The sequence below is a fragment of the Trichosurus vulpecula genome, chromosome 1 (genome assembly GCF_011100635.1).
Source record: "Trichosurus vulpecula isolate mTriVul1 chromosome 1, mTriVul1.pri, whole genome shotgun sequence".
Classification (NCBI taxonomy): Eukaryota; Metazoa; Chordata; class Mammalia; order Diprotodontia; family Phalangeridae; genus Trichosurus; species Trichosurus vulpecula.
In genome coordinates, this window is record NC_050573.1 from 161,105,120 (window position 1) to 161,114,454 (window position 9,335).

A 9,335-nucleotide genomic window follows, 5' to 3' on the forward strand; every position below is an offset into this window, starting at 1 on the left:
AACATATCAGTTATGTCCAAGAAGGTAAATTCCATTCCACCTCTCTAGTCTATTTCTTCTGCCAAGGGGAAGGAAGTGTGTTTCTTTACCAGTCTTTTGAAATTACTATTTTTCATTGGTTTTAACATTTGAACCTTTAAAGAAATTAAAGATCTAAAATGGTGGTAAGGATGTAGTCAGTGCATCCTACAAAGGGATGAAGTCTGCACAAAGGTACAGAGACCAGAGATAGAATTCAGAATTCCAGGAACAAGAAATTTGAAATATGTCTAGAATGGTAAATGAGAGCCAACTGTCAAGATCTTTAAAATCTAAGCTGATAAATTTCATTGGGTCTAGAGCCACTAAATTTTTTTGAACAGAAAAGTGACATGGCTTGATCTTGCTTATCTTCATTATTGAAGACAGAACTTGGAGGAATCAATGGAAGTCATATAGAGAGTTCTTTTTTTTTTCGCCACTATGAAGTAATCTAATAATTAGAATTGTCTAAAAATGTAATGGTGTGCCTCAGAAGAAAGTAGTCTCCCTATCCCTCCAGATCCTCTGATAGATGGTTGATAGGAGTTATTGGGGAACTTATGGAGGACATTGCTGTTACAATAAGGGTTAGATTAGGTCCCTCTGAGATAATTTCCGATTCTTTGATACTTCCAAGGAATAACAAAAATTGAAATTCACATGTAATTTGTGGTGGTTGTTGTTTTCAAATGTTAATTTATTACAACAGTATCCTTTGTAGTTTTTAACTTGCTGGGCATTCAACAACACCACTATGGATTTCATCAATGACATCACGAGGGCGTCTGCCATTAATGTTGCAGACCACAGACCGGCCTGTTCCACATGTCTCTTTAACGGTTCCAGAGCGATCTCTTCCAAAGGATCGGTGCCTCATCTGTCGAGCAATGTTAACAATCTCATCAAAACATTGTTTCCATTGTGTTTAATTTTTTTCTGCTTCTTTCTGTCCAGAGGATGTTCCTTTAGGGCTTTGGTGATCAAGGCTCAGGCAGATGGCAGAACCTCAATCTGGGCCTGTCTGTTCTAAATGGTAAGTTTCACTGTGATTCTTAGCCCTTTCCAGTCACCAGTTGCCTTGACAATGTTACCACCAACCTTTTTGGGAGACAAACCCAAGGGACCAATTTTAGGGACCAGAGCTGATGTGGCACCAACTTCACCACAGTGTGCCTTGAAAACATGACTTTAATTTCATTAGAGTCAAACTTGGGCAGCATGGCAATGACAAAGGTGGATGCTGGGCCTGGATGCTGCAGGGCAGCTGCCGGTGTCAGATGAACTAGGATTCAGGGTGACAAAAAGAAGTTGCACCTTCACCACCACAAGCTCGGAGCCAAAAGTGTCATTTCATGAACTGTTATAGTTTTAAACATTTATTTATTAGTGGTAAGATTTGGTTGGGATATTATTTAAGGAAAACATGGCTGTAGTTGTTGCACATGATAAAACTAATGAACTCCATTGGTCTTATTATTCATTATTATAACATATTTGTATAGCACTGCATTTTACAAAGTTATTTCCTAACAAGATAATGCAAGTATTATCATTCACATTTTGTTTCTGAGGAAAATGTGCCTCTAAGAATGTAAATGATTTGCCCAAAACTGAGCTAGCAAGTGTCAGAACTGAGATCTGAACCGAGATTTACTCATTGGAAGTCTTGTATTCTTTCTCCTATATCTCTTTCAAAAAAAGCCCAACAGTTTTCCACACTTAACCTAATTAATTGAGAATTACCATCTATGTGAACTTATTCTGCCAGGTCAGATACATACTACTAGGTAGCTTGATTAGGCAGGGGCCAAATTTGCCTAAATATTGTAGTTGCAGTTTACAAACTATTTTAACAAAATACTTCTTAAACGGCCTTGATATGCTTCAAATGATTTAAGAGGTTTCTTTACATATAAACATAAAGTCTATTGTATTCAGCTTTTGAATGTAAGATCTACAGCAGAAAATTTTCTTGAAAATGAGAGTGGAAATCATTGAAACGGAACAACATACAAAAAAAGTTTCACCTGACATTTTCATCTTTTTGTTAGCTCAGGTTGGCTAATCTTAATCTGCGAAACAGCACAGTCACTAAAACTGGAAATTCAGATGCAGATGATATCTAAACTGAAGACATTACTAGTTGGGCAGTTGTAGCCTTTTTTTTCACCTTGCTTGCTGAAAGAATACTTCCAAATCCTTAACCTCATGTTACTTGCTTTAGAATTTTTAAATATTGATTTGTTTTGTTCCACTATGCACTTTTTTAATGAAAATATTTTTTCATATGTAATACACATTCATTCACATAATTTCCTGTAATAGTGTAATTTAAACAAGTAAAACCTGGATTACTTTATGATACCAAGATCCACAATGTTAATTTGTTAAGCATTCTTCAAATTTCAATACTTTTTTTTTTCTGAGGGAAGTTTTTCTGTTTGGCCACAGAGCGCAGAATTAATAGGAGCAATTAGTAAAAGATACTGAGAGTCTTTACTTTAGGAAGTGAAGAACTTCCTAAAATTTGAGCTATTTTAAAGTGGCATGAGATAACTCTATAGGTGCTGAATTCTGTCAATAGACATGTTTAAGTAGAGATTAGATGATCAAAAATTCATCATGTAGCAGGAATTAATGCTTCAGGTTACAGTTAAGCAACATGAATTCTAAGGTCCTGTGCACCTAGAAAATCATATAATACTATGATACTATAAAATCCAATCCTCTTTCTTCAGTCCTTTTGCAAATCAATATCTCAAAAGTATTTGATAATAGCGGCTAGGTGGCACAGTGGATAGATACAGAGTGTTTTATTTGGAGTCAAGAAGACTTGTCTTCAATTCCTGCCTCAGACAATACTTGCTGTGTGATCACAGGAATGTCACCTAAGCTCTCTCACTATGTTTCCCTATCTGTAAGATAGGAACAATATTGGCAATGCATGGCAAAGTCCTGGTGAAGATCAAATGCGACAACATATATAAAGTGCTTTGTAAATAGTCCAGTCCTTATCAATAACTAATTAGTTAAAATAAATAAAAAGAAACTCCATTTCCTTTAACTTTGGTGACATTACACATAGTTTTAATTGACAGTGATACAGTATTACAAAATGATTATAATCAAGCAAATTTGACAAAGAGGAAAGGCAGATTGGAAGGTATCATGATTCAAAACTTATAACGAGGCTGGACAGGAACTGAGAGTCTAATAACAGTAGAGACTAATTCAGTTTCCTGATTAGAAATGCTGACATGATCATTTCATTTGTCCAGGAATTTTAAACAAGCCATACCAGAAAATATAGATGTCGACATAGGTAGCCGAAGTATAATTATCCTTACTTTGAAGATGGGGAAATTGTGGTCAAAAGAGAATTTATCATTTTTTGAGTAAGAAGGGTGAAGGTTTATAGAAGCAGAATATCAGAATTAGAAAGCAAGTCTGCTACCATCATTTACAACCTGCACTTAAAAAGAAATACCCTCTATATCAGTGGCTGTTGAACTTTTTTTTGTTTTTTTTTTCACTCTCAGCACAACGCATGCACACAAGCACACACACAGACAAACACACACACATATACACACATTGTTATTGGGAATTATTACATGTTATGGAAGAGTTGGGAGACTCACAAATGTGAGTCACTTGCTACTGCAATTGTAAGTGTAAGTTCCATGTAACTCATGTCATTCCCAATGGAATCTTGTGGCACACCAGGGTACTGTAGCACACACTCTTTGAGAACCACTGGTTCACAACATTTCTAAAATGTATTATTCCTCTATATCTCTATCTCTTATAACTATTAGCTTCCCTCAAGTCTCATCTTAGGTGCTACCTTCTACAGGAAGCCTTGTCAGAATTCCTGAAATCCATGGATATTTCTCTTCTCTTCTCTTCTCTTCTCTTCTCTTCTCTTCTCTTCTCTTCTCTTCTCTTCTCTTCTCTTCTCTTCTCTTCTCTTCTCTTCTCTTCTCTTCTCTTCTCTTCTCTTCTCTTCTCTTCTCTTCTCTTCTCTTCTCTTCTCTTCTCTTCTCTTCCCTTCCCTTCCCTTCCCTTCCCTTCCCTTCCCTTCCCTTCTCTTCTCTTCTCTTCTCTTCTCTTCTCTTCTCTTCTCTTCTCTTCTCTTCTCTTCTCTTCTCTTCTCTTCTCTTCTCTTCTCTTCTCTTCTCTTCTCTTCTCTTCTCCTCTCCTCTTCTCTCCTCTCCTCTTCTTTTCTTTTTCTCCTCCTCCTCCTCTTTCTTCTTCTTCTTCTTCTTCTTCTTCTTCTTCTTCTTCTTCTTCTTCTTCTTCTTCTTCTTCTTCTTCTTCTTCTTCTTCTTCTCTCCCTCTCTTTCTCTCTCTCACTTTCTCTCTCTCTCATAGACACACACAAACACACTCCTCAAATATATCTGCATGAAAATTGATTTCCTCAAGTAAATAACAATAAATTGGTTCTGGTTCATATACATATCTGTATATGTCGTTTCAAAAGCTTTTTAAACACATTATCTGATTTGGTTCTCATAAGAAGTAGATACTATTATCCCCAGTTTACAAGGCACAGATAAGTTTAATAATTTGCCCCAAGTCACATTACTAGCAGGTATTTGAGAAAATATTTGAAGTCAGATCTTTCTGACACTAGGTACAGCATCATGCTACTACTCTAAGAAGGTGTGTGTGTGTGTGTGCATATATATATATGTGTGTGTGTATATATATATATATATATATATATCTTTTAGCAGTACATACATATATGTGTGCATATGCATGTATGTGTATCTATCTATCTATCTATCTATCCATCACCTAGTGTGGCAGCAGAGAATATTTTTCATAATATGTAATATCAATATTTTCATAAAATGTATTATTAAAACATGATATATATATTATCAAATATACTTAATTGTTCCATATTAAAATATGCTTCCATTTTAGTGTTAAATTGCTGTCCTAAATATTGTTTGCTAATTTCAGTTGTTATGAGCGTCAGCCTTCTTGATGTTAGTCATTTTCTTTTATATTGATTCTCAAATGCTTTCCAGCTTCTACCTAATATATGTCATTGTTTTCTTCTTCTTCTTTTTTTCCTCCTCCTCCTCCTCTACTCTCTCCCCTTCTCATTATCTCTATCTCTGTCTCTGTCTCTCTCCCTTTTTCTCTCTCTCTCCCTCTCTCCCCCCTTTTCCTTCCTTTCCAGACCCATATGAGACAATGATTCAGAATCCTCCGTATCTTCTTGTCAGTAGCCTCATTTCTTAATAAGAATTCCCTTTATCTATGTCACAAGTAATATTAAATCAATCCATCTTTTTCCTTACTCCTTTTTGCTTCTAGTGTACTAGATTTGATCTCCTCTCCTGAATTTTGTACATAGAGGCTTTCTTTCAGTTCTCTCAATGGCCTTCATATGACATGAGACTTTGAGAAAATAATAGACTCATACACTCCAAAAATCTTCTCATCTGCCTATAATGAAACCTTACACTTTGTCTCTGGAAACACCATGGGCTCTAATAGGTGAGCTTTTATTTTACTTTTCTTGTCTAGAACCAGGGCTCCATGTCACTTTCCAGGCAGTTCAAAACTGTTCCATGAAACATGCACTGCTCTTCCCCCTACTTTCTGGCTTTCTTTATGTGTTGCATTCTCCCATGTAAATTTAAATTCTTTGAAGGCCAGGACTACCTTACTTTTTTTTGAATTTGTAGCCCCAGTTCTGAGCACAATGCCTGGCATATTAAGCATTTGACTAATGCTTTTTAACTCATTTACTTCTTCAATTTTTGCCCACAAAAGAGTTTTATTCCAGGAATTCCTCATTCTGCTATTGTCCATCTCTTTATTTGGAATGAAAAAACCTACAGTTTTTGGAAACTCATTCTCACAAATATAAGTTCACTAAATATGTGATATGGCTGGGAAAAGAGCACCTGGGATATAAAGTCAGAAGATTTGAATCAAATCTAGCCTCTGTTGCTAACACCTTTACATCCTGGAATTCCTTAGTTTTAACATTCTTCTTGACCTCATCTCCCTCAAATCAAAAATATGGAAATCAGATCATATAAATACCGTTGATGTTAGGTTATCAGGCCCAGGCAGTTTATTTCTTTCTCCCATTCCTGTTCCCCCATTCTTTTCCAACTCCAGAATTGTTCCTATTCTTTCTTCATGGACATCACCCACAGCTGTTCTCTTTTTTTTGTCTCTCAATGGCCACTAGACAAGGTGATCAATTTAAAAACGATCATATTTTATCCTCTTTTGACTAAGTCAAAGAGAGGATAATTACTGTTTACCCTAACACCTCCCTACTTTACAACTCTTTGGGGAAAATACTTTTGTCTGGGCAATCCTATTCCCAGAGACACTAAGTCATGAAAAAGGAAACTTGGCATGATGGGAGAGGTAACGGCTCTGGAGTTGGAAGACTTGGCTGCATACAGATTGTGATACTCCTCATTTAAACATTCCACCCTCTGGACTCCAGATCCCACATCTAATAATTGAGCTGGTTGCACCAGATAATTTCCATGGTCACTTCCCTCTCCACTCTCTATGATTCTGAACCTAATAGTTTCTTTCCCACAGTTTTCCATTCAGCATCTGGGACAATTCCTGTCCCTATGTTATGTGTTTCACTAATGAATGTTCTCTGATTATTAACTTAATTGCTGCTGCTGCTGCTGCTGTTTGTCCTTCATTCTTCAAGAGGACCATGACATCACGGAAGTGATGCCATGACATGCAAGTGAATTGGATTTAAGTGAGACAGGACTGTGCAAAGCCACCAGCCTTATTTTTCTCCTCCAGTACTTCTGGGTCCAGTGGCCATATATGGATCAGGACAACTGGAGATGGCCCAGGCCAGACAAGGTAAGGCTTCAAAAGGACAAGTGCTTTTTCTCCTTCTTTGTTGTGGTGTTAATGTGATTAAAGATCTTCCCCTTCCCCCCCATCCCCACTCCCCATCCCATTAATACCATTAACAGGTCTCAGGTGGAGCTAATTAAGGGAAGCTTGATTGGGAGATGCTTGTTTGTAGGATGGCCCACACCCTTTTGCTAATTAGGTCACAAGGGTTGTGAAGCCCTAGGGCTCTAAAAAGGGGATGTATATACCCTGAGGGTAGTCATTAAGCTCTTTCTCAAAACTGTGGGAGGAGAGGATGAAGGCAAGAAGAAGGCTAGGATTTGTGAGTGAGTGTTTATGGGAAGGCCCCAGCAGAGGCGAAGGTTATGTGATGGCTTGGCTCCCTGCTGTGATATTATGTTTTAAGTTCCTTTTTGTAATGATAAAGTGGGCTTGCTGGTTTGGGGATACAATTTCTGCTATGTTGAATTGGAGTTATTGGTTTTAGGATCTGATACTCTGGTGTCTGAATAAATGTTCTACTTCTTCTGCCTTTTATATGGAGAGTCTCTTGTATTGTGCACTACAGAACTATACAGGCATTTTTATGGTCACCATTGATATTGTGATACTTGCCTTACTGATACATTTGCTCATATTCTTATATGTTTCTGTATTTCCACTATATCTTCTCCACTCTGTATCTTCTCCAGATAATAAAGCTGCTGATTCAGTGGACAGAGCACTGAGGCTGAAGTTGGGAAGGCTTGAGTTCAAATCCAATCTGAGACTCTTACTAGCTATGTGACCTTGGACAAGTCACTTAACCTCTGTTTGCCTCAATTTCCTCAAGTTCAAAGTGGAATAATAATAGCAACTTAACAAGGATGTTGTAGGGTTGTAAAGAAATACTTTTAAAAATAACTCAGTACCATGCTTGGCACATAGTAGGTACTACATAAATGTTATTGTCTTCCTTCTTGTGCCTTTTTGTTTGAATGACTTTCATTTGTGACATCTTTTTTAAAAATTAATTCTCTTCCTACTCCTTTCTTAGATTCCCCTTTTTTGAATTTCATTCATAAATGGTTTGTTTTTCTTCTTTTTGTGGCGCTCAGACAAGGTTAAGAGTTTAAAAACACAATGAGATTTTCTCTTCCTTGAAGCAGGTAAATATTGTTTCCACTGATTAATGTTTTCAAGCTATGTGGACTTGATTCCTTTTCTTAAGTTGCTTTTCTTTGATGAATTTGCATGAAAACTAAAAGTCATCATCACCTCTGGCTTCTTCCATAGGAAGGATCCTTATTGCTTCCTTTTGCTGAAAATCCATTTTTTTCTCTTTGATGATTAAGCTCAACTGACATGATATGGTGTTTTGGAGTGCAAGCCAATTTCTTTAAAATATCAAAGCCTAGGTTCTTTTTTCCCCTTTGCATTTCTCACAGACAAGAAACAGTATAATATTATTTGTGCAGGTTTTCCTTGGCATATGAAGGATCTTCTGACTCTGCTTAGTATTGAAGTTCTGAAGCTTTGTCTTGACAATTATAAATGAGGTGAATTTCACAAGTTTTCTCTTTTTGCCTTTTATAGAGATACTATAAAATATGTACTTCCCCCCATTTATTAATATGTAGTATCGTACAATCATACAGTTAGAGCTATAAGGGTCTTCTTTGGTCATTTAGTACAAACCCCTCATTTTAGAGATGAAGAACCCATGTCTACTGAAGTAAATTGATTTGTTCAAAATGAAACAGCTAGTCAGTGACAAGGAAAAGACATAAATCTAAGTCCTCTGATTTCAAATTATTGAATTGATCTTGTATGATTCGCAGAAGTATGCTCATCAGGTTTTTCATTTCGTCGTTTCTCTCCAGATTTTCCATTAATTTTCAGATTGTCACCTTACATTCTGTGGTATGTAGGGATCTCAGGGGTTCATGAAAGGACTGTTGATGTTTTCTGAAATTTTTCATCTTTCCACTTCTATATTTGAAATCTACACATTTCTTTTTCACCATCATTTATATTAAGTAATTTTCTCATTTTACAATATTCTTTTTGAGAGCTCTATTTTTTCATCTTTATTTCTTCCCTCAAATCTTTGTTTCTGGGTCTTATTAAAAAAAAAACAACCCCATCATCTTGGAGTCTTTCTCCTATATTTTCCTGTTGTCTTTTTGTGGTTTTTATATTTTCCTCTGTTCCAAAGTTTATGCATTGCTTTCTTTTGCTCCAAAATACCTCTGTTGGACTTTGTTGTCCACTTAATCATTTTTTCAGTATTTTTACTTATTTTCTTTATTCTAAATTGTTTTATATTTCCTTATTGTTTCGAAATTACTCTATGTCACCTTTTTTTGCAGTTATCTTAAGTTGTCTGGCCCATATCTTGCTATCTTGACGTAATGGATGTGGAGCTGGGCTTAAAAATGATCTTTCATTCAGTTATC

At 36.3% G+C, this 9,335-nt stretch overlaps 1 pseudogene; it reads right to left on the reverse strand.

Moving 5' to 3' along the window:
* Positions 1 to 745: 745 nt before the first annotated feature.
* LOC118835070 lies at positions 746 to 1,241 on the reverse strand (annotated as a pseudogene).
* Between the last annotated feature and the right edge of the window lie 8,094 nt (positions 1,242 to 9,335).